A 26991-nucleotide genomic window follows, 5' to 3' on the forward strand; every position below is an offset into this window, starting at 1 on the left:
ATGTGGTCTATTCTGGAGAATGTTCCATGTGTACTTGAGAAGAATGCACATCCTGTTGCTTTTGGATGTAGTGTTCTATAGATGTCTATTAGGTCCATCTGCTCTACTGTGTTGTTCAGTGCTTCCGTGTCCTTACTTATTTTCTGCTGGGTGGATCTATCCTTTGGGGTGAGTGGTGTGTTGAAGTCTTCTAAAATGAATGCATTGCAGTCTATTTCCCCCTTTAGTTCTGTTAGTGTTTGTTTCACATATGCTGGTGCTCCTGTGTTGGGTGCATTTATATTTAGAATGGTTATATCCTCTTGTTTGACTGAGCCCTTTATCATTATGTAGTGTCCTTCTTTATCTCTTGTTACTTTTTTTGTTTTGAAGTCTATTTTGTCTGATATTGGTACTGCAACCTCTGTTTTCTTCTTGCTGTTGTTTACCTGAAATATGTTTTTCCATCCCTTGACTTTTAGTCTGTACATGTCTTTTGCTTTGAGGTGAGTTTCTTGTAAGCAGCATATAGATGGTTCTTGCTTTTTTATCCATTCTATTACTCTGTGTCTTTTGATTGGTGCATTCATTCCTTTACATTTAGGGTGACTATTGAAAGATATGTAGTTATTGCCATTGCAGGCTTTAAATTCATGTTTACCAAAGGTTCAAGTTTAGCCTCTTTAGTATCTTACTGCCTAACTTAGCTCGCTTATTGAGCTGTTATATACAGTGTCTGGAGATTCTTTTCTTCTCTCCCTTCTTATTCCTCCTCCTCCATTCTTCATATGTTGGGTGTTTTGTTCTGTGTTCTTTCTAGGAGTGCTCCCATCTAGAGCAGTCCCTGTAAGATGTCCTGTAGAGGTGGTTTGTGGAAAGCAAATTCCCTCAGCTTTGGCTTGTCTGGAAATTGTTTAATCCTGCCATCATATTTAAATGATAGTCATGCTGGATGCAGTATCCTTGGTTCAAGGCCCTTCTGTTTCATTGCATTAAATATATCATGCCTTTCTCTTCTGGCCTGTAGGGTTTCTGTTGAGAAGTCTGATGTTAGCCTGATGGGTTTTCCTTTATAGGTGATCTTTTTCTCTCTAGCTGCCTTTAAAAGTCTTTCCTTGTCCTTGATCTTTGCCATTTTAATTATTATGTGTCTTGGTGTTGTCCTCCTTGGATCCTTTCTGTTGGGGGTTCTGTGTATTTCCGTGGTCTGTTCGATTATTTCCTCCCCCAGTTTGGGGAAGTTTTCAGCAATTATTTCTTCTAAGATACTTTCCATCCCTTTTCCTCTCTCTTCTTCTTCTTCTGGTACCCCTATAATAAGGATATTGTTCCTTTTGGATTGGTCACACAGTCCTCTTAATATTGTTTCATTCCTGGAGATCCTTTTATCTCTCTCTATGTCAGCTTCTATGCGTTCCTATTCTCTGGTTTCAATTCCATCAATGGCCTCTTGCATCTTATCCATTCTGCTTATAAATCCTTCCAGAGTTTGTTTCATTTCTGTAATCTCCTTTCTGGCATTTGTGATCTCCCTCCGGACTTCATCCCATTTCTCTTGCATATTTCTCTGCATCTCTGTCAGGATGTTTATGATTTTTATTTTGAATTCTTTTTCAGGAAGACTGGTTAGGTCTGTCTCCTTCTCTGGTGTCTCTGTGATCTTGGTTTGCCTGTAATTTTGTCTTTTCATGGTGATAGGAATAGTTTGCAGAGCTGGGATGAGTGACAGCTGGAAGAACTTCTCTTCTTGTTGGTTTGTGGCCTTCCTCTCCTGGGAGAACAGCGACCTCTAGTGGCTTGTGCTGCGCAGCTGCACGCAGACAGGGTTTCTGCTTCCTGCCCTGCTGCTATGGAGTTTATCTCCACTGTTGCTGTGGGCGTGGCCTGGCTCGGGCTTCTCCTCCAAAGTGTTGGAGTCCCGTTGGATTGGGAGTGGCCGGGAGGCTATTTATCTCTGTAAGGGTCCTCGTGCTCCAGCTTGCCGGTCTTGCTCCCCTGTTTCCCTAGTATTCGGGTCCCTGTTCCTTTAAGACTTCCAAAAAACACTCACCTCAACAAAACAACAAAAACAAACAAACAAACAAACAAAAATGGCCCCACGCTTTTCTTTTGTCCTCCGGTGCCAGACCTCCTGTACCCGCTCACCGTTCTTGCTGCCCTGTTTCCCTAGTATCCAGGGCCCCGCGCATGCACTGTGTTTGCACTCTGGTCCGGATGGCTGGGGCTGGGAGTTCAGCAGTCCTGGGCTCCCTCTCCCTCCCACTCTGACTCCTCTCCTCCTGCTGGGAGCTGGGGGGAGGGGCACTCCGGTCCTGCGGGACTGGGGCTTGTGTCTTACCCCCTTTCTGAGGCGCTGGGTTCTCGCAGGTTTGGATGTGGTCTGGATGTTGTCCTGTGTCCTCTGGTCTTTATTCTAGGAAGAGTTGTCTTTGTTATATTTTCATAGAGATATGTGGTTTTGGGAGGAGATTTCCGCTGCTCTACTCATGCCACCATCTTGGCTCCGCCTGTATTCCTAGTTTTTAGATGACTTCTTTTTAAATGGTTAATTAATTTTGGATGTTGACAATTATTAAATTTTAATGCATCCACCACGAGGATATAATTTTTCTCTGTTATCTGTCTATGTGGTTGCATCAGAGTCCATCAGAAAACAGATGGCATGTTCATCCAGCATGTCTGAGAAGTGTTTAAAGAGGGATTATTTGCAATAGAGTAGACACATTTGAGGGAACCCAACAAGAGATATATACTGAATCACTCTGGACTAACAGCAGTTAGGATCGGTTACCAGTCCTAGCTTTGAAGGCATAAGTAAAAAGAACAACAAAATTATCAGAATTTGGAGAAATGCTGATGCTATATGGGAGAGCCAGCAAACCTAAGCTCTATATTTGAGTAGAATAAAATAGCCTCTGCCAGACCATGCCTGGGAAGGAGGGAGCCGGAAGGGTACATAGTCCGTCATCATGTTTTTCTGGTCCTACAACTGCCTACTCTTGTACCTCCCATGACCAAGTACTTCCCTAACCGTAGCCATAAATGTTAGCATCTCAGGGCACTTAACTGGGTGAATAAAAAAAAGGACAGTTGATGTATAAAGACAAAAGAAGCATGGCAGACAGATTCTAAATAGTTCCCAATTATCCCTGCCTTCTAGTATGCACACCCTCCAGCATTCTTCCCTCCTTGATCATGGGCAGGACAATTATGTCAGGTACTATTGTGAAGTCAGTTGTGTTGGGAGACTCTCTCCCTTGATCCCCTGATAAAGTGCTGAGGCAGTCAGCCAGGAGCTGAGGGCGTCTATGGCTAAAAGTTAGCAAGAAACTGAGGACCTCAGGCCAACAGGCTGTGCAGAATTTAGCTTATGAGAGTTTGGAAGCAAGTATTTCCTAGACAAGACAGCAGCCTGAGCCAGCCCCTTGAATGCAGCCTGTGGATTTTAAAACAGAGGCCCTAGCTAAGCTGACCCCCAGAGTCCAGACCTACAGAAACTGTAGGAGAATAAATGTGCAGTGTTTTACATCACTTTTTGTGGTTACATTGTTATGTAGCAGGAGATAAATAATATCAAGGGAATGTCCAGCACAATAGGGAACTGTATTATTGACATTGTGGTAAGAAAGCATGCATATTATAGTTTGAGTTTTGCTTATTTGTTTTTATTTATTAAAGGCTACTTTATGCCCAGAACTTGGTTAATTTTATATTACTTATGTATTTGAAACAAGGTGTATACCACAGTTGTAGAGTACATAAATCCATACTTGTCCTTTAAGACCAGATTGATAATTATGTTTTTAAAATCACCTACATACTAATAGATGCTCTCTGACACAATAATATTTATTAATAATTTCAGATGTTTTATTTTCTTGTCCTATATTTTCCATATTTATTCTTTAGAGTTTCCACATATCTTCTGTTAGTTCAAATGTCTACATAGTATTCCAATAATTTTTGGAAGGTTCATTGACATATTAATCATAGTTTGTTTATAACCTTCATCTGATAATTCCAAAATAATGATTTCTATTGTTCTTTTCTATGGACTGATTTTTCTCTTGGCCGTTGGTCACATTTTCCTCTTCTTTTTCATATATCTTATATTTTATTGTATTTTTATTGCATAATGGTAGTTGTGGATAATTTGTTACCTTTTAAGAGTTTTTAAGTTTTGTCCTGGAAGGTAATTAAGCTACTGATGATTATGTTGATTTTGTGGAATTTTGCTTTTAGGTTTTGTGAAAGTGAGTCTACTTCCATTATGATCAGATATCTTGGACAAATGCATGCCTTGGGTTTTGAAATCTGTCTATGTGTATATATATATATTTATAACCATATCCATATCACTCTCTTCTTTCCAGTATTTCCTCCCTCAACATCCAGCTTTTCTGGCAGCTATAAATGACATTTAATGCAATCACTGGTCCATGACTCTAATAAGTTTGCTACTTTCTAGTTGCACCATACAAATAAGTGGACAATCTAAAATTACTTCCATTTTTCAGTGGTTTGTTCACCAATGCACAGATAACCATTTCAGAGAAATTGTTTTAATATGCCAGAAAAGAGTAGACATTTATGTAAAAAAAATCTTCTTATATGATTTGTATGTGCAACCCAACTGCCACCTATTTTCTAACTGTTTATCAATAACTAAAGAAAGACAGGTATTGTCCAGAGAGTTCATTCAGTGTTGTTTTCTAGATGTGTTACAATATTTAATTTTAACTCAATCACCCTATTCCTTCTGAATTATCTCCCATTTGATCTGGTAGAACAAGTGATACAATGTGGAACTATAAATATTTAGTTTATTAAGCAGCAAGTCACAGACAAAGTCAGAGAAAGAGCGAAGAGCTATGGTTCCCAGAAAACTTCAGAGCAGAGAGACCAAATTTATAGTTTATACAAGATCCAGATTCTTCTTTATCCCCACTTATGATCTGATTCTTTGTCCATTGCACAAACACATTCTGAAAAATAATACAGATTTGCGTTGACATGGCAGTGTTTACATATTCTTTAAATGTAGATTTTCCAACTTTAAAATCATTAAAATTGACTTCTGGCGATCAGGATAAACTATGCACATATGTATCTCAAGTGGATATGTACTATATCTGGTCAAACTCCATCTGTGATCACAACTCACTTCATTGTTGTGTTCACAAGTAAGAAACTACTCTGAAAATTTTCTCTGTCTCATTTTGTTGTTTTCTTTGCAAAGTACTTCTGATAGTGAACTTCTCTCTGAATTTCTAAGGTAATAAGCTTTACTTAATACCAACTAGTTATACTATCCTCCAGTCCTCCATTCTAACAATCAGTACCCCCCACTCGACCTTTCCTTTCTGTTTTTGATCACTGAGTCTGACTACGAATGCTAGAACAGTCTGTTGGCTCACAGTCAATAAGGCACTTTCTTATTTTATCCCAAAGATTCCTGGAATGACCTTAGACCATAACTCTGTGACCACGTTCAGTTCCTTAACCAGAGTTTTCTGTCTCTCTGAAGCCTCTACTTTTTCTTGCCTTACTACTTTTTATGCTGTGTTTAAAATTTATGCATCATATTTATTAGCCAGTTTGTGTTATTTCTACTCTTTAGTGAAGTTCAACTTATTGACCCCAACTTACAATAGGTTTTGTGAAGGATGAAAATAATTAAAGATTATTTATTATGACTCACAGAATGTCCTTTTCTCCAACTTGATACAAATATATGCATCCGTCTATAATGACCATGTAGCCTTAATGTGAAAGCCCATCTCTACTTAAAAGTTGTCCATATCATGTCATTTTCTTCTCATTTTCAAAAAGCAATCTCTTTCAAATTCTTATTTTAAAAGGCATTTGGCCCTGCAGTAAAGGTGAACAGAAAAAAAAAACAGACTTATTATGTATATAATTTTGTCATTTAAGTAGTTCTAAAGAACATTTTGTTGGTTTTAACAATGCGTGATATTTTAACTTTTATCAGGAACACATTTTGTTCCTGGGAAATCTCTTAATCTTTAGGCTAGATAGCTCCTAAATATTAGAACCAAGAATAAAATTTGCTATGCCAAAGGCATGGATTTTTGCTGAAAAATACATTTAAATAGTATATGTATGTTCTGAATGTATAATGGTACAAACAGAAAATATGATAAAATTAAACCTGAAATACTTTTATAAAAGTCAATGCATGGATGGGATTCATCATTTGGAGAGTAAAATGAAATGATGATACAATGATGATAAAATATAGCAGTGATCTTGATGCAAATTTGAGGCAAGATGAATTCATTCTTCAGAAAGCAAGTGGATATTTAAAAACATTTTAGGAAGCCATCTTTTTCTGTTAAACATTGAAGTGGTTGTTTTGCCTCCCATGGGGAAACAGTTTACTTCTAGACTGTAGAATAGCTGGTATAGGATCACAATCCTTTAGCTTTCTTTTTTCCTAAGACACCATCATGACAAGTAAATGGAAAGGTGCATAAGGGTCTAGTGCTGGACTAAGGGCTTCATAGTGAGTCTACAATTCAGAAATTCTAATCTCTGATGAGTGATTGCTTTTAGGATCTTACAGTTGTCACTTCTGTCTTTTGTACCTTTTTTCCTCAGCTATTCACGATTCTAATCACACTTGCCTATCTCATTGTAGCACCAGAAGATTAATTGCTAACTGTCTGCTGAGAGCTTGGGGAAAAAAAATTAATAAAAAGAAGCTGCCAAAAATGTTTCACTCTCAATTTTTTCAACTATCAGAATATCTAGTAGGCTTTTCCACGTATTTTCATCTGTCAAAATCTCACTTATCTTCCAAGGCTAGGGAAGATGCGATTTTTATCTTTTTTTGCAAAGTTTTCTCTTGTCTTCAGTCAGAAAAAAATAATACTGTACCCTCAGTACTGTCCCAAACTTTGTACTTTTGCTGCAAAACTGCTCACAGTCCTTTTGTACCACAGGTGTCTACGTGTCTGCATGCAAACATTTTCTTTCTCTGTAAAATGTTCTTTCAAGGTTCGGAATTGAACAAATAAGCAGTATCAGAGCATTCTATTCACATTTAGGAGAACTAAAGTTTTATTTATTGTTTTATAAATCCCACAAACTATATCAATGAAGCTGTCTCTTGCTATGACTTTATAAGGCATACATCCCTCACCTAAGTGTACAGCAAATTGGAGGGAATAGGCTAAGGAAATCATCTGGCAGAAAACAAACAAACAAAAAACAAAGGAGAGATAAGAACAACCTCCATTCCTGACTGAGCTGATAAAGATGGCCTAGTGTAGACGTTGCCTGGGGAGTGATGATACTCTAATATACCCATTCTTTATTTCATTCTTTAACCTAAAGGGATTAAGTTTACCAAAAATAATAAGTAGAGGACATTATATTTATAAAATATTAAAATAAGTACATATAAATGACTGTTTAACGTCAAATCCAGGACTTATTCTGCCCCATTATTATAAAGATACTTTGTGAGAGAAATGGTATTTCTCCTTCCTGATGCTAACATTTGCTGTTCCACCAAATCTCCACCTTAGGTTGTGGACATTTTTTTTTCTCCAAATTAGTCTTCTTCAAATCTACATAAATCTTTTGCCTTTTTAGGGATCTTTCCTGGCTTAGGAAGAGATTAGTGAATGTCAGATGGGGACTGGGAATACTACTTTTATTAAAGTATAATAATTACTCCACTAGAATAAGAAACTTTATTACTCCATTAGAACAAGAAAACTCTAACTTAAGATATTAATAACTCTCTAAGCACATCTTTGAACTATCCAGACTTAGACATCAGCTTTTTCAATGCCATAACTTTTATTCAACATCAGTGTCCTAACATTGAAAGTCATACTAAATATTTATTAAATAATTATTGAAATTTTGAAATTAATAAATATATAAAATTATTAAATATATACAAACTACCTGAAATCATTAACTGATGCTTAAGCTTCAATTCTCCAAGGAACTCAGGTGAAAACAATAGCTGTAAGGCTGAAAGATACATATTAAAATATTAAATAATTTTGTTCCACATAAGGATAAAAGAAACAAGGTAAGACGCAAACGTTATATTAAATGCTCTTGGCACTCTGATAGGAAATTAAGAATGTTAAGGATAAATTAAAGAACAATATTTAGAAGGAAGGTGTAAGTGGTGATGTTGGTCAGATATTACCTGAGAGAATCACATGGCCGTTCTGTGAATATGCACACATATGTGTGTATGTGTGAATACAGAACTTCACTTTATTGTGCTTCACAGACACTGTGTTTTTTATTACAAATTGAAGGTTTGTGGCACTCTGCTTTGAGCATGTCTGTCAGAGCTATTTTTTTCCAATAGCATTTGTTCACTTTGTGTCTCTGTGTCATATTTTGTTAATCCTTGCCATATTTCAAACATTTGCATTATTATTGTATTTGTTATGGTCATCTGGGTCAGTAGTCTTTGCTGTACTATTATAGCTGTGTCAGTAGGTACATCATTTTTCTTGGACATATACTGTGGCATACTTAACAGACTAGAGTGTAAACATAACTTGTATATGCCCAAGGAGACCCAAATATTCATTTCATTCACTTCATTGAAATTTTTACTTTATTGTGGTGGTCTGGAGCCATAACCACTATTTCTCTGAGGTATGCTCTTATTCCAGTAAATATGGAAATAGAATAGTCATAATACATAAGAATTTTAACATAATTTACATTACTTCAGGAAAAAATCAAAGCAACCATTTGCCAACATATAGTCTCCGGAAATTATTCAGTTGTTGCATGAAAGATATCCCTAATAAAAGTGAGTTGGTAAAAACTGACTTAAACAGATTATGTGAGATATTCAGATATCATTACAGTTGGATTTCTTAAAACCTTTAGTATACTGATCAGTGTGACGGACTTTCCAAGACACAATATAAAACTATGTATTTACAAAATTTGTTTTCTCATGGAATCCTGTTCTTGGGAAATATCCCATAGAATTGATGTCCCTTCATGCACACATTTTGGAGCTCTAGTCCAATTAATTAGTTTCAAGAGATACCTGTTAACTTTGGATAGTCATAACAAATGCTGAGTTTCATTGTAAAAATGTAACCAATTTACTGTGTAACTTCAATTCAAGAGTGGTATCCTTCTCATCTTTACTTTCAGTCCATTTGTCCACTGTCCTTGAAAAGAAAAATAAAATAATATAAAGGAAAGATAGGTTTCCAAATTGACTTGGAAGAACTCATTTTTTATTATAATGAGTTAAGCTAAAAATTATATACATACCAGTTGTGGTTGAGATACCAGACAGAAATGATACATTCAGGTCTGAATTTACTGCTAAGATGAAGAATATAAAATTCACCATAAATTCTGCAATCTTTGATCTTAAGTGTATTGACCTTTGCTGTCTTTACGTAAAAGGGTTTATTGTAAATCTTAGGAAAAAGTCATTTTACTTTAAACATATATTCATGTAAAATTCACCTCATGGTTAATGTCATCCTTATTCAATTTAAACACTTTTTCCACTTAAATGGCTTATTTCATACATCAATAGTGAAAAAGGCAAATAACAGAAAATAAATCTTGAGAGAGAGGTGTTTCATGTGAATATAAATGAACATCATATATAAAGCTAAAGCAAACTCTATGACTTTCATAGGTGAAATGGACTTGAAATAAGTACTGAGAATTAAAGCCAAATAGTTTTGCAAAATATGAAAAAAATTGAAAGTGGGATAAATATCTTTTAATAATTTGTTTTATTTTTTTAAATGATGTTATATTACTCCTAAGGATGTCTTATGGACATTAAAATCAAATTAATTTTTAGAATTCTATGTTTGTTCCTTTTCATAATTTTAAGTAAATGATAAAAATCTTGATCACATAGAATGCTACATTTAACAGCTTTCTTTTTTTTCTGCCTTTCTTAATGCTGTATGTTAAGTAATACCCAAAATGGCAGCCATTCTGAAGTGTATGTTCATTCAATGATGAATATATTTGCATTTTTATCTGTACTTGTACCTTGGTTTTATTTTGACTACTATTATGAATTTTCACGTTGATGATTAAGTTTTTATTATTGAAACTCTACTAAGGCTAATTGGTTCTCATAGAAATCTAACCCATGATCTTGGTCTTATGAGAACAACACTTTATATTTAAATGATTTTTATTTATTTAGTTATTTAATTGTGATTCATTCATTCATTTATTCACCTACATTTGCTAAATACCTACCATGTGCCAGTCAATGAAGTGAGACAAGGCTTCCTCCCCTCAAATGTAGATTGCTTTTGATTGGGTGTGAAAGTCTTTGGCTGTAAACAAACATAAGACTGAAATAAAAATTACTGTTCTGTAGAGAATGCAAACAAGGCAATGGACTAGAGCTTGTCTGAGTAACTGTCTTAGACTCAGGGGTCGGGTGAACACGTCTGAGGAAGTGATTCAAATATGAGAAGGTCCCAGCCTGTGAGGACATCAGGGGTAATTGCCTTAAAGGCAGAGGGAAGAACTAAGTTAGGATTTAGTTTATTTTAAATAATAACAAAAAGACCCATTTGCTTTTAAAACTGTGGGCCAGGGGAAGTTCATAAGGAATAAGATTGGAGAGGTAGCTGGGACCAATATAAGTAGAGACTGGTAGACTACAGTTAGAGTCCCATGAGAAACTACTGTACGGCATCACTCAGTGGTACAGCATGACATGAGTGCCTCTTGTCTGGAATTTTATTGCTTGAAAACAGTTGCTGAGTTTGATTTTCATCATCATATCACGAAAGGTTTGTGAGCATCACCTTTAGTTTCTTCTGATATTTTTACTCCTCTAGCTAGAAATTACAGTGATAATTTATGTACGAGTAGCATTTTGTATTTCATGGATGTTTTCACATGTTTTCCTGCGTATGATTTCCATAACGTCCCTATACCATATGTTGGGAGGTAATACAAATAACATTGTTTGATGGTGGGGACTCTGGGGTCAAACTGCATCCAAGTCCTGCCACTGAGTAACTGTACAACCTTGGATAAATCACCTCACCTCTCTATGCTTTTTATGCTTCACCCATATGAAACTGGTTTTTTTTTTGAGTACTCATTGAGGGAATTTATTGAAAATTCTTGGGAATGTGGCTGGAACCTTCTAATCATGTTAGCTATCGTTATGATCTAAGGGAGAGGTCTTGCCAAAATTGTGGTTTTGCTCATCTGTTACTATAGTTAGGCAACTGACCCTTGGATGGCTCTGGGCCTTGGTTTTGTCCTTCCTGTGAAACGGGGAAACTGCTTCCATATGGTGATATCCCTAGTAGACATTCCAAATAGAATAACTGCAGTTCCTAGTAAATAATTTCAATTACTTCCTTCCCAAGATTTAAATGGCGAAACTGTATTTAGAGAGATCTAATGAATTTCTAAACTTTGCCTCACCATTGAGTAAGAGGTAAATTCACCCAGCCCTTTGCTGGTTCCTTTGGTTCACAAGGAAATGGACGATGCTTGCAAAGCTTTTAGGAATGAGTTAGAACAGAAATGGAGCACAGCTTTGAGACAGGAAGCAGTCTGAAGAGCAGAGGCCTCAATAGATTTTCTTCCCTATTAACATTTGTTGTTTTTTAGAATTTTTTCCATATCTTAGCCTATTCACAAAGCTCAAGAGGAAAATACACTGAAGATACATCTATTGATACTTATTATCTATGTTTATTAGAAGGTGCAAGGATATATAAGATTCTAAGATGTTCTAACATAGGCTGTCTCAAATCATCAACATATTCTTACTGTTTCAATACAAACAGTTTTCTTCTATTTTTAAAAAAACTTATATTTACCTGGGTTTTTGAGTGACATTTAATTTACTTTCAATTTAAATACAGAGTTGATTTGTAATGAATGTAATCAAGTTCTTTCTAACTTAATTATGCTCTTTATGGCAATAGTAGTTAAAGAAAATGAAGAAAGCATAGAGCCTGGTAATCATGGGATATTAATTTGGGGACATTATAAAGAACATGCCTCTGGGCGTATCTGAACACGCTCTGGCTATCCTCTAATAGAGCTTCAGGAGGTCATTATTTTATTGTAATTTATTTCCTTATATTCTCACTGCGCTGACCTTTCCTTGTTTGTGCTTAGACCCAGTTTTCTTTCTTAACCAACTATTTTCTTATTTTTCCACTAGCCATTGACATCACTGGAAAAATTTTGTAGGATCAGAGGGAGGGGAGAAATGCCCATCTCTTTTTCTGATATTTCTAGAAGTAGCTGGATCTCATCGTGGTTCTTATTCCCACTGGAAGCTCTGGATCCCAGGCTTGGGTGACTCCACCTGCCCATGTATTGCTTATTACTGGTTGGTCTCATCATCTGCTCTTCACCCTTTCAGCTTTTTAACTTGTTTGTATCTGTTTCACACTATGGAATTACCTGACATGGGCTCTGTTTTTTCTGACTGATACACTGCCTTTCAACCTAACACCCCTGGAGTTAATATTGATAACATCTTTGTATTTGGCATGCTACAAACATAAAACCATATTGGTTTGAATTATTTATATTTCCGACAAAAAACATACAGTTCCAATTATTGGACAGAAAATCCACAACTTTAATTCAGAGCACAAGATTACTGTGTTAAAATAAACATAAAAAGTGCTCAAACTTTTAAGGACAGCTGGAAATTGGTTTCTTTACTTTGTTCTGCAAGAATCTAAAGCCACGAGTTTGTGTTATTTTAAGATTAAGATTGTTGTTTTAACTAGCCCCTTTGAGGTACCTCATCTGGCTTTCTTTAGCAGACAACGGATGTTTAATTCAGTTACCTTAGGAGAGTTAAAAATATGTCTACTGAATATGAAAGGACAAGATTACCTTCTAGAAAATCAATTTGAATCTCTCTCTTTCCATAGGGGCAAACAACCTATGTATCAATGAATTATGGGCTTGTTAATTAATCTTAGGACTTTACAAAAGACAACCTTAACCTAAGATTTCAGGAGAGGCTAAACTTATCAATAGGGTAGGAAGTTATGCATAAACCTTTAAATTACAGTACAAAATGTTTTGATTCTTTAAGTAATAATTTTTCAGGTTTTTTTTTCTTCAGAAAATTATTTGACAAGTAGTCTTTTCTTAGACAAAATTAATAGCTTGCATTTATTATATGTAGTATAATATATACAGTAGATAATGTATAAGCCTGGCAATACATTTGTAAACATCTTGACATCCCTGATAGATAGGTATGATTGTTACCTATGCTATAAATGAGAAACTGAAGCTCACAGTTAAGTGGCATGTTCAGGTTTACCTAACTGGCAAGTGGCAAACCCACTGCTGAAGACCATGCTTTATCTTCTCCAATGTTGCCTTTCAACGTCCTGGTAAACTGTTTAGAAGTACAGCTAATGCTGGACAAATTCAGCTCATGCTAAATACCAGGAAAAGAATGTTCAACCCTAATATGTGGGTAGCCACCAACCTCTAGGCCTCTATTACCATGAGAAAACTATCTTAGCATGCGTAACTGGCTCCATCATTACTGGTTTACCTATTTATTCCACTTGTATGTGGGTATCAGATTCACTTGGAGTAATTTTTCCTATGTAGTTTCTTCTATACCTCCCTTGGCTTATGGGATCCCTTGGCTTTATGGAATTAAAATACCAGCTGTAAGGGCATGGAATCTGTAATTTCTTTTAAAGCCAAGATGTAGAACTACTGCTGTGCGGTCCCTGAGGGCAGAGACCATGTCTAACACTGGTCCTGCTATGTAAAGCTTTCAGTAATTCTTGTTGAATATAGGAAACAAGCAGTTCATCAGGATATTTATATTTAAGGACTGTGTATCATAATAGATGAGATAAACAATAACTCTGGAGCTATTTGTCTCTAGGAACCCATCACAGCTCTAGCAAAGGGGATCCATTCCAAGGTCTCATAGGGGCACATGGCAGCATTTGGTATAGGTTCATCAGCATGTCCAAGAACAAAGAGGAGAAAACATCAGAGCTGGTTTAGATTTCATGATCTAAGAATGAATTGGAATTAACAATGCAGCTGACATCAGTGAATAAGAAATGGGTTAATCCTACCACAGGAAGTAGGAAAATAGACCAAAAAGATGAAGAAGGACATGGCAGGAAGGGATTCAGGGCCACCAGGAACTCACTGTGTCCCTGTCCCAAACCTGTGAACTGCTCCTAAACTCATCTAAGATCTGTGCATGTGGTAATGGCCTCTTCAAGTATTAATCATTTAAGTTCTAGAGTGAAAACAGATCATCAGCAATTTAATAAGCTGATAATTAGAGACAGTGTAGGAGAGGCAGGAATCTTTGCACCTAGACAAAGGGCAGACTTAGCCTCAGTAATCGTTATTAATCAATGTTCTGAATTTATTAAACAATTTTCCAAATACAAAACTTATGGTCTGAGCTTTCTTCTACTTGATTCTGTCTCTAGATTTTCACACAATACAATTGTTTAAAGGTTTCAGCTGTGAGTCATAGAGTTAGAGAAAGCTACATTTCTCCAACACTCAGTTTTGTGAGCATCAAATAGAAGAGGTTTAGTGGAGCATCAGTTCTTCCTTGAAGGTTCAATATATTTATTTATATATCGCACACGTTAGTAGCTAAAAGTGTTAGTTGAGTTTTCTATTTCCTAGAACTGTGAGATTGGAATATTTAAGAGAGAAAATAGGTGAATGTATAAAAAAATAGTTTAAAAACTGGCAAATGGTGCTTCACTACTCTCTAAAGTGCATTCTGTAGATTAGTCTGAAATTTCTGCATTTTCAAAATTATGATGTAAACTCAGAATTAGAGAATTGGAAATGACAGTATAGTCAACAATGATCCAAGTACTGTTTATTTTACAGAAGAAGCATTTGAATATATTTTTAAATGTTCTGTAAGAGTAGTTATCTGAAATCTCATTGATGTAAGATAAAGTCCTTACTGACTGGAGAGAATGCTATATTTTCTTTTTGTTCTTGGAAATGAAATATTTATTTATTGGTTCCTGAGTCTGAAAAAATTCATATAGGATATCATCATCTGCAGAGTCAGTCTGAGAGTCACTGATATGATTAATTTGACCATTATTCAAGTCCAGAGGGCTATTTGGCTCTTTGTATCCATCTTCGGATTCATCTAGTAATATTATATATTTTCTCATCAATTTTTTCTCTTTTGCCATTATATACAAGAATGAAAAATCCATTATATATATATATATACAGAGAATGAAAAATTCTGAATTCTCAACTATGTTTAATATAATTTAAAAATAGATGAAAGAGATATTGTTTCCAATTTGTTTAGTACCTTCTTGAGAGATGATGCAATGTTTGGGTAACATGATAAGGAAAGTTAGATAATAATTTTGCTATTTCATCATACCTTTAGGCTATTCCATCCTTCCAAATTTTACTTATTCTTTTACTCCTTTGTAACAGTCAGAAATGGGTAAGAATAATGATGAGTAATAATGTAATAAAGTTTCAAAATATAGGAAAACAATGTCACTGGTACCCAATAATGTATTTAAGATTTATAAAAATGTCTAATGAAAGAAAAAAAGCTTAGAGCACAATAATCCAGCAATATTAAATGCAGAGGTCTTTTAGTAATCTGACACCCCACCCCTTGCAGAAGGATAGTATTTGAAGAAAATACACATTTTGGGTTTTTTTTTTTTTAAGATGTCTTTTTCTTAAGAAAGCTTTAAAACACACACACACACACACACAAACACACACACCCCAGTGTTCCATGCACACTGTCTTTTGTTTTTGCTTTCTGTCTCTGAGAGTACAAGATGATAAGTGAAGCGTAATGTACCATCTCCAGCCTCTGCGACAGTCATCCAGGGCTGGTTACATTGGCCACTGCTGAAGTCTAAAGTGAGCTTTTCTGAGCAGGAATTGTTACTAATGGTGGCTCAGGTCCTACTGAATCCCATTATTTCACCATGGTAGACTCAGAGCTCAAGGAAGGTGATGACTCTCAGGTAGACCCGAGTGTGGAGGGAGATGTAGTCCTGTCCCCAGGGCCACCAGCAGTGCTGAGGCCAGGCCTGCTCTTCTCAGGTACTTTCGTGAGTTCAGTGCCAAGATGACATTTTTGGAAGAAAAGAGAAAGCCCTGAGCACCATCCTGTAATGTCAGAGGAGACAACAGTGCTGTTGGAACAGTGGTTCCCTCTCAGGTGACTGGTGGCTGGTGGGCTCTGCTACAAAGCTAATCAAGAGAAACCTTGGACGGCTTTATTTTCCAGGCACTGGAGCACTGGAACTCAGACAGAGGTGTGCAGCTGTGGCTGCTTTATAAGACAGAATCTGAAGATACCTGGAACCAAACAGAACTGTAGCAAGGACTCTGCCTAGGATTCACTTATTCAGAAAGAGGTTGGCTAGGTCAGTGATGAAATTAAATTAATCTGAATGCAGCCAGTCCTCTGGCCGTCCGAACTGCATCTTTGCCTGGTACAAGTTGCTAGTTCTAAACACCCCCAGGAAGTCCCTGTTTCCTGAGAGAATAATAGGCAGAAGTTCATCTCCCCACGGAGGCAGCCCTCAGCCTGAGCTAAATACCCAAATAGGCTTAAAGAGGGCCGCCACCTTGTGACTGCGTTTGTTAACGGGCAGGGGTGGGCAGCTGGTCCCGGGCCGCGGGCCGCGGCGGGGCTGGCGCGGTCCCTCCTGCGCAGCTGCTGGGCGGCCCGCTGGTGCAGGTGCTTCCCCAGGGCACACAGGGGGGCATCCGCCTCTCAGGATGTGAAGCATCGCATGGTGAAACCTGCCGTTTTCTGAGTAACCGGCGGAGTTTAGCTGAGGGTCCCGTCTCCCCTTTGAGCTTCTCAGCAGTTTGTACAGATGCGGACTATCGTTCTTCTAGATCGCAGCTGCCCTGGCACTGCCTGCCTGGCGCGGCGAGCACTCCTGGCTGCAAACAGAGGGTGATGCGGCAGCGGCGAGGGGAGGTGGGCACAGACGGAAGGGGGGCGGGCTCGGTCATGTTTCACGCGTTCGCATCTTCACCCAGGCTCCTACAGAAAAGTATAGCCCCCTCCCTTCCCCATCTTCCTCGTAACTTAGCCTCGGTCCGGTAGCACTAAATAGTCATTTGTTTATGTGTTTGTCTCTCTCCCCCTTCTAGATTGTAAAGCTCCTAACAGTGGGGGTCATTTTTGGCTGCCGTTTTCTGCTGTAGCACAGAACCCAGAACCGATGAATAAACAGCTAGGTCAAGGTCTAAAAAGAAAAGAAAAGAAAAAAAAAGAAAGTGTAATGAATTTATATTCTATTTTTAAGGTAAAATGACTTTAATTTTATTTTTAAAAAGAAGGTTTTTTTTCACATCTTTCTTTTCATTGCTTCTGACAAAGAATGAAAGCCTTGAAATACCAATATGCACAAATAGTTGTAATTGCCCAAAAAAACCACTAACTAAAACTAGTACCAATAGATCCTGATAGTGTACGGAGGATTGATGAGGCCACTGGGGCCCTCCTCCAACACTGCCTCCATATTTCCATGGTTCTTTGGTGCCACCTTTGATTAGAGTTGGGAGAGATTTTTTTCATGTAAACTGTGATTTAAAGCACTATCATTTTCCTGCCATGTGTAGAAAGATCCATTGCTGATTGTTATATAGTTGTATCCCAGTAATTAAGTGCAAATTCTGAAGGCCACAATGTGGCCCTGCAAGGCCATTTTCTTGCTGTTCTGCCGAAAAATTAAGAAAAAGTAGGGTCCTTAGCTCTTTGTATCTGAGGTGTCCTGGAGAACACGATCATACTAAGGGAAAATAGTAAAATTGATCCACTCTTTCTCCCCCATCTCTTCCAATAATTTGTAAGAAATATTGCCTCTGAGTGAAGGGGAAAAATAAATATCTTAAAAGCACATAACAGCAAGTGACTTTGTAGGCTTGTATCTTGGTTAATATGAATCAGCTTAGAGCCAAAATGTAATTTAGAGGGTGTCAGGTAATGCCTCTAAATGCCTGACAGAAGCAAAAGCAAATGTTCTCTGCAGAAACTTAATTTCAAACCTGGCCTCAAAGAATTTTCACAGAAAAGTTCCTGAATTATAAAGTCACAATCACAAATCACAAAACACACAAGGGAAAAAAACCCAGCAGTATTCAGGACTAGCAGGTAAAGTAGAAAACAGAATGAGATCCATAACAGTATTGGATATTAGAATTACCAAATGAAATAAAATAGCCATATTATCCTACTTAAAGAAATAAAAGGTATTGAAATTATGTTCATAACAAGAACTACATAAAAACAAGTACATTTGAAAGGAAACTAAAGGGAAAATTAAAATATTGCAATCCATCATGACTGTACAGGTTTAATTGCAGATTAGGAACATCTGAAGACAACATGAGTGAATTTACAGATAAATCTAAAGAAATTTTACAAAATAAAACACAGAGAGAAAAAGATTTAAAAAACAGTTTCAAAAAAATTGAAAGTCAAAATGAGATAGAATGCCATCCATCTAATCAATGCCAAGGAAATGAAGAGTGCAAGAGAGGCAAAGGTAGATGAAATGACTGAGAATTTTCAAAGACTGATTGCATAAAACAGTGTGCATTTTTTTTGTGAGCTCAAGAGTAACAAGCAGGGTGAGTAGAAACTACTTCATGTAAGTCTATCACAATGAAAATCCTGACCATCCATGGGAAAATTAAGTTTTTAAAAGCTTCTACGGCAGAAAGAGATGATCTTTAAAGGCATGCCTGCTGACTTCTCAACCACAAAAATACAAGTCAGTAGACAGTGAAGAAAATATCATTATGTGCTTAGAGGGGGAGGAAAACAGAACTAAGAAATATATACTGACTGAAAATATCTATTACAAATCAGAGTAATATAAAGACATATTCAGAGAAATACAAGGTTTGAGTGTTTACCATCAACAGACCCTCTCTAAGGCAAATACTAAGGGATTTGCTTAAGGCTGAAGTGAAAGTGATACTACGTGGAATGCCTGAAATGAAAAAATGGAAAGACAGCAAATAAAGTAGCAAATACATTCATAAATCTAAATGGAGAAATGGAAAAACATATAAGGAGAATACTAACCAGAAGCACACTAAAAGAATGATGATGAACCTATATTAATATGGGAAAAAAAAAGACTTTAGGGGCACAAAATATCATTGGAGAGAAAAGATGTCAGGGTATAAATAACACATTTAATCTCATCAGAAATATGTAACAAGTTGATGCACCTAACAACATAGCCCATACACAAATGGCAACATTTGTGAAAAGAACAAACAATCTACCCTCAGAGTAGGGTATTTGCCTTACTCTCTTAATAATTGGTAAAACAAAGGAGACCAGGAATATTGGTAGAATCACAGAAAATTTGAACAAACCAATAAATGATCTAGATATATTATACGAGCATGTAACATCAAGTGTTTGAGAATTGACTGCATCCTAGGACATAAAACAAGTCTCAAAAATTTCAAAGGAATGAAATGTTCTGTGACTATAGTGCATCTAGGTGAAAAAAAGAAAGAAAGGGTAACTGTGAAACAGCATGTTTTGAAATTCAGAAAAATATAAGACAATGATCAATAACTCTTAAACCAAATTAAGAAATGAAAATGGTAATTAGAAAATGTTTAGATATCAATGACATAATCCTCCTTGTCAAAACCTGTGGGATGCACCTGAAGTGGTGTTTAGATGGAAATTTATAGTCTAAAATGATTAAATTAGAGAAGAAGAAAGGCTAAAAATTGATGAGGAAAGCACTTAACTCCAGGTGTTATAAAGGAACAGTATTAGGATAAATTCAAGTAAATTAGAAGTAAATAAATAACAATTAAACATGTAGGGCTAGGGCCTATGCATATCTAAACTATTTAATCTTTTAAATGTGGCAGTAAGGCAGGTCTCTATTACCCACACTTGCGAACGTGAGCAGACCATCTCTTCAAAGTGTCCTATTGAGCCACTATTTTGTATTCTGTCTTTAGCAATGGAGATCTAAGCAAAACTTTCATGAAGTAGAAACAAGATGAAAATTGATTCACACTTAACACTGACTATTCTAAGGAGACGAGGGTTATAATCAGCTCCAAAGTGTTCAATACTCAAGTTTAGTGAAGCATTTATTTGATGACAAGGTGATTTAAACCTTGAAGAACTACACAACAAAAGTGAAGTTTTCACATAGTAGGATCCAGAGAGAGAGAACAGGTGAATTATTCTCATCTGTAAAACTGAGATAATTGTAACAGATCATACCTTATTTTGTTGATTTGGGGAATTAAATGGAAAAAATTATATAGAATTCCTCATAAATGTCTGGCCTCCTAATATACTATTTGATGCTAAGATGCCATTTCAATTGGCAATATTGTTTTTCATATACGAGTTAGTGGACGAATAATAGCTATTGGTGGTTTGGCATTCCAGTTCTAATTCTCTTTGTTTTCTTCAATTATTCCCTTTTAATTTTAAATATTTCTTTGATTTCAGTTATAGTAAAAGTTATTAGATTTTTATCTAAAAAATGATTTCATTTCCTAATGCACTGATAAATTATTAACATACTAGGGCCAGTAATTTAACTTTCTACATTTTCCCCATGATAATTTTACCTGAGTTTACATTCCTTTAAAGCAAGTTCTGTAATCTAATGAGCTCTATGCCACTTTAAAGGGCTGTTGAATTTTAATACTATGAGCTGTTCTCCCCTTTTGACTGAAGGGACTGTAATTTTATTTCTCATGTTACTTGGACTTGCATACATTAACAAAGCATTATTAAATATTTTATACCTTGATTGTACAGCTTTAATTTCAAGGGCTCATACATCTCTGATGTGCTTTTAAAATCAACAAACAGTATTTGTCTTTTTGCTCATGAAATATTTCACTTAGTGCTTGTAAAGAAATGTTAATGTGTTTTTGAGTTGGGGTAATTTTCTTATAGATTTTAATAAAAATTTCTGAGAGGAGCCGCTCATTTCTCTAGCAAAATGTAAGTTTATACAGGAAGTCAAACTGGGACACTTCATCCTTAAATGAACAATTCTACTGCTTTATGCATAGCCATGAAAGATGGTGTAACCCAGCATTCTGTTCCTGTCTCTTGGCTTTTCATGATTCTTCTTTCTGCTTAACCCTTTTCTTTAGTGTTTACTTCTCAGCATTTATATAAATGTCAGGTCTGATAGATCCTTTCAAATGACCTCACAAGCACACTCTGATCCTTACCTTGATATATAAGTTGCATAAATTCACTAATGGTATTTGCCTAACACATGCCAATTCTCTATTTCTTCCATGATCTAATGGCACCAATTGGAAATCCTTTCCAGATTTTGCTGCTATGCATATAAACTAGTCCACAGTTATCACTTAGCTTCTCCCTATTGCTAAGGTTCTCTAAAGATTTGATTAGTAGTACTATAGCCTTTTCATGTTATTAGACAAAAGATTATCTTTGTATCATAATATTTAAGATGACATATCCTATAGTGACTCTTAATTTTTTTTCTGTTTTTGTAATGTATAGCTTATATGCAGTAAAATTCATCTTTTGTAGTGAACAGTTCCATGAGTTTTTTTTTTACATGTATAAGTTATATAACTACTACTACAATCAAAATTGACAAAATTTCAGTTTCAGTAGTGAAAAAGTTCCCTACACCCCTTATCTGTGGAACCACCCTTCCCCTCCTCCTGTTAATCATTGATCTGTTTTCTGTCTTGATAATTCTATCTTTGCAGAATGTTAAATAAATGGAAACACATTAGATAGCCTTTCAAATCTGTCTCCCTTTTATGAGCATAATGAACGTAAACTTCATCTATGTTGTTGGCTTATCAGCAGCTCATTTTTCATGGTTGATGAATATTATTTCACTATATGAATTACCAGTTTGTTAATTTCTGAGTTGAACTTCATTCAGGTTCTTTCAAGTGTATGACCATTACAAATAAAGCCACTACAAACACTCTCCTTTAGATTATTTTGTATAAACATAGACTGTCATTCTACTTGGGAATGGTAGGTATATGCTTAATGGTAAGTGTATGCATTGTTTAGTAAAATTCTTATTTTAAGTCAATTTTAGACTAACAGAAATATTGAAGAGAGAGCACAGAGGGTTCCCATGTATCTCAGACTCAGTTTCCCCCACTATTAACATCTTCAGTATGGTACATTTGTTACAATTAATCAATCAATATTGATATGAACATTGATACTAAATGTAGGTAAATATCAATATGGATATTGGTACAAAAATACATAATTTATTCAGATTTCCTAGTTTTTTACTTGATGTCCTTTTCATGTTACAGCATCCCATTCAGGATGCCACTGTTTCACTTAGTTGGCATGGCTTCTAAAGCTCCTTAAATCTGTGACAGTTTCTCAGATTTTCCTTGTTTTTATGACCTAGACATGTTGAAGAGTAATGGACAGGTATAATGTAGACTCAGCTGAGATAGGTCTGATGTTTTTCTCATTATTAGACTATGATTTTATGTTTTTTGGGGAGAAAGACCACAGCAGTAAGGGACCGTTTTCATCATATCATATAAAGGATACCTACTGTTAATGTGATTTATCACAAATGCATCAGATGAAATGAATTTTCGAACACATTTACTTCATTATATTTTTTAGAAAACTGTGATATTCCATAGTCTTTGAGGACAATAAACCAATTTAAAATCACTTTTGCTCATATGGAATTATAACATTAAATCTTAAATTCCAGCTGTTGAAAGTATTAATCTCTATGTGCTCACCATTAATGGAATTTTGTCTTCTGTTTTTTAAATTTATAGACCCTACATCATTGTGAAATTGGCTAAGATTGTTTGATTCTTAACTTGTGCAAGTGTTAGATATCCAAACTTGCATGAAAACTTTTTGAAACTCCCAGACTTAATTGTATGTAAGATACGGCACTCACAAGAAACTGTGAATATGGTTTATTATTTGCATGCCATGGCTGCATATAATATTTGATAGGTTAAAATCCTGATGAAATATGTTTGGATTTATACATCCTTAAATGTTACTTTTCTAAGAATCATGCTGATTTGATAGAAATTAGATGCACCAGGTATTTGCCATTTACTTCAAGAATAAATGGAAAAACATACACTCACAAAGAATACTGAGAAGCTGTAGTCTAGAGGTAAGAGGGATCCATTAAAGCTTGTCTTAGAGGCTAGGAGATGTGTGCATCAACTGGAGGTGAGTCATCAGTGTGTAACCAGGCAGAGAGAGGTCAGTTGAGGATATGGGAAGGGCACCATGGTGCTAAGTCAGAGAAGCTCCTCTGCAGCCATCTAGCTAGCCTACAGAAATGCAGAAAGGAGCGAATGGGAACTGACAACCCCAAGACCACATGTGTAACTTGTGGGCATGTATACTCTGAGGATAGCACTCCTTACATATTTTATGATTATTATTATGAGAATTCGACAACCACATTTTCACATATCCTATAATAAGTTCACCATACTAACTCTTCTGGTAAAGTGTTGCCAGTTCTCCAAAAGCTAGGTTTTTGTCAAACAAGTATATTTACCTGAAGCAAATGAGAACTGTCTGGGAAAATGGGAATATTCAGTCAACAAGGAAAAATTCCTAAATTCACACTGTCAGAGTTTAAGTTTCCACAATTACATTGTATGATTCTCTGAAGGATACTGAGAAGCTGCAGCCTAGAGGTAGGAGGGACCCTATGAAAGTTTGTCCTCTTCTCTGAAAACCCACTTGACAATTTTGTATCTTCAAGAGGGATCTTCAGTACTGTCACCAATATTCTTAAGAGAACAAACATTGAAGAGACAGTTGAACGCTGATGACTCTTGTTTGTGAAATGGTTGGATTTATCCTTTAATCCCAATTTGGGAATGAATGTAGAGGTAAAACTGTCTGGAGGGTGAGCAGGGTCTTATCTATTCAGGGAATCTAAAGTTGGAGCTAGAAAACAAAATGTAAAATTACTGAAGCAAGATTAATTTTCAAGATGGGATACATGTGTTCATAACATTCCTGGATAAGCCAGTGCTCCCACTTCTCTATAATGGTTAATATGCTCATTACCATGTCCATTTTGATGCATATTTCTACTATTTGTAAATGGACTAAGAGAAGATTGTCTACTCCCAAGAAGCACTATTAACATCCTTGATATTTCAGTCAAAGAAAGAAAAGAATTATATTGTGACCGAAAGCCTCTGGATAGCTGGTGTTTATAGGAAAATAAGACAAAACCAAAACAAAACTTTCTTGGGCTAAAACTGTCACAACAAAACGTCCAGAAAAATGCTGTTTCTGACACTTTTCCTTTACTTTATTGATCTCACTTTGGGAATGTTTTAGAACAGGATCTGAGTAGTTAAATATTGATTGGTTGTGTGGTATGCATGGAATGAGGTCAGGTACTAGGTAGATCCTGGTGAAAGTATAAACTTTGTTCTGGTGCACATTTCTTCTTTAAAGAAGCCTAGGGTCCAGGCACAGGAAAATGTCCTTGGACAATGTTCACAATTGTTTTTATTTCACACAATAACGTAAGTTAAATTTGACAAATATATTTGCTGTAACAGAGTGGACCTAAATGTTGCTTTAACTATTTAAGAATTATTGTTTAGACAAGAGGAAAAGAGACCAGGATAGTTGTTCAACTGCTTACTTTAAGCCTCCATTGTTCTGAACCTGCAGAGAACCTTGTCAATCATTTTTGTGTTTATTGTCAGAAAGACTGCTGGTTTTCCCAGTTTAAGCTTAAAACCACAAGAGCAACAGCATTGAAACTGTCATATTTTGCCTTTATCTATAGTTACAATATTTTAGTTTGTGTGAGACAAGGCAGATCAGTATGTCTTAAGGGGGAAGGGAGGGAAGTGGAATAGGCTATTTATTGGTCAAGAGGAAGTCCTAAAATTTAAGTCCAATGAACATTTCATTAAAAAATATTTTTAAATTGAAATACAGTTGATATACAATACTATATTGGTTTCAAGTATACAACACAATGGTTCAACAGTTACCCACATTATTAAATCCTCACCCTAACTAGTGCAGTTACCATGTCAACATAGAAAGATGTTACAGAACCAATTGGCTATGTTCTCCATGCTGCACTTCCATCCCCATGACCAGCTTATATTATGGTTGAGATTTTTGTTCCCTTTTATTCCCCTTCCAATCATACCAAATAACTAGACTCACTAAAATGAACACTGGACTATGATTTAATGCTCTTTTCCTTTTTGTCATTAAAACTTTCTTTGATCACTTTGATCCTCCTTCCCTCACATTCCCTTTTCTAAATTCTGGAGGTTTTTCAGTCCATTACCATTTTCCTTACCTTCTAAAAATGGATATGATTTCTTATAATTCATTTGTACCCACACATAATGGAGTGTTGAGATTCACTATTAATGTATTATTTACTCTATTTTATAATATTAAAACATTTAAGAATTTGAACACAAAATATATTAGAAAACAAAGATCTAAAAATAAATCGTGGTCAGGTTTTGTTACTAGGTTGAGTTAGTTCTCAGTTCTTGTCACCGCTGAAACAAAGAATTGAAAGGAAGAGACACAATAAGGAAGCAGAGTGACAGTTTTATTTGAATATACTCCCAGGGAGAAGTGGGCCAGAGTCAAGGTAGACAAAGGCATGGAATTTCTAGGGGAGGGTCTGGTTATCATGACTTACCTGGGAGACACCTGTTTGATTGACAGGGTGAGATCATTTGATTGACAGCCCTAGTTATACACCCAGTCCTCTTGGTGTCCATGTCTCTTCCCAAAATGCACATAGAAAAGCCCTTGGTGGGGGAGCAAAACTGTAATTTCATTGTAATGAGGCTACAATGAGTTGTGGTTTGGGTGGTAAAGTTTTGTTTGACTGCACATGGGTTGGGACCTGGTTGGACTGGTTTGGCCTGATCCCAGTAGACAACAAACTTATTTCCCCCACAAAGCCTTTATTATGCACTGGGATCCCCTGACTGGGCAGTTTTCTCATTGAACCTTATCTTCCCCTTCCCCAGTTCCTCATGTTTGTCTTTCTACCTAACACTATAATGGAAATAGAATCCTTGGAAATCGGATATTAAGAAGCAATATTTCTTTTATTTTTTTTTAACTTTCTGGCATGTGACAATGCCTTAAAACTAAAAGCATGCTTCTAGTCTGCTGTCTGCATTACATTTCATATACTCAGCATCTAGAAAGGGAAAAAAAGATTTTGCATTGATTACTTAATATTGTGATAGTCAAAACAAATCTCAGGCAGGGAGAGGAAGTGTAACTCTGGGGGGAAAATCCCAGGGCAAAATACCTTTTAAACTGAAATCAGTCAAAGGGAGAAATAAAATGGGAGAAACCCATTTATTTTTAGAAGCAGTTTTTCACTTCTGCTCTCCTGGGTCTCTCAAAACCAGCTGCAGAGGAAGGGACCCCACCCACCCTTTCCGGTCCAGATATGCCCTCCCTCACCTGTGTAATTACCTATTAATATGCAGATGGACTACTTCTCTCCAGCCCTTGAAATACTTACTGATATGTAGATTCACTAAACCCAGGTGAGAGATTCTGGAAATATTACAATTTACCCACAGACACCATTAAGGAAGTGTAATTAATGATTTGAATTTCCAAATTATTATTTTTTAGTTGTATTCATTTAAATTCCTTCAGGTTTCTTTGCTACTGACAAAGTCAAATGCTTTACAAATGCTAACAGATCAGTTGAAAAGTATTTGATGTCATGCCTTTAGGATGTTAGTAGACTGTAAGAGTTGAAAAGAAGACCTGCATGAATTTGCATACTTGGAATTCATGCATTAGATTTATGAAAATGCTAAGGAAGTTAATAAATTAATCAAGCTATTAATGTTAAATTTATTTGGAAAATAAATTTTAAAATAAAGTTAAGTGTATTAAATTTAAAAAGTCTGTAA

This window comes from Manis pentadactyla, chromosome 2 (genome assembly GCF_030020395.1).
Source record: "Manis pentadactyla isolate mManPen7 chromosome 2, mManPen7.hap1, whole genome shotgun sequence".
Lineage (NCBI taxonomy): Eukaryota > Metazoa > Chordata > Mammalia > Pholidota > Manidae > Manis > Manis pentadactyla.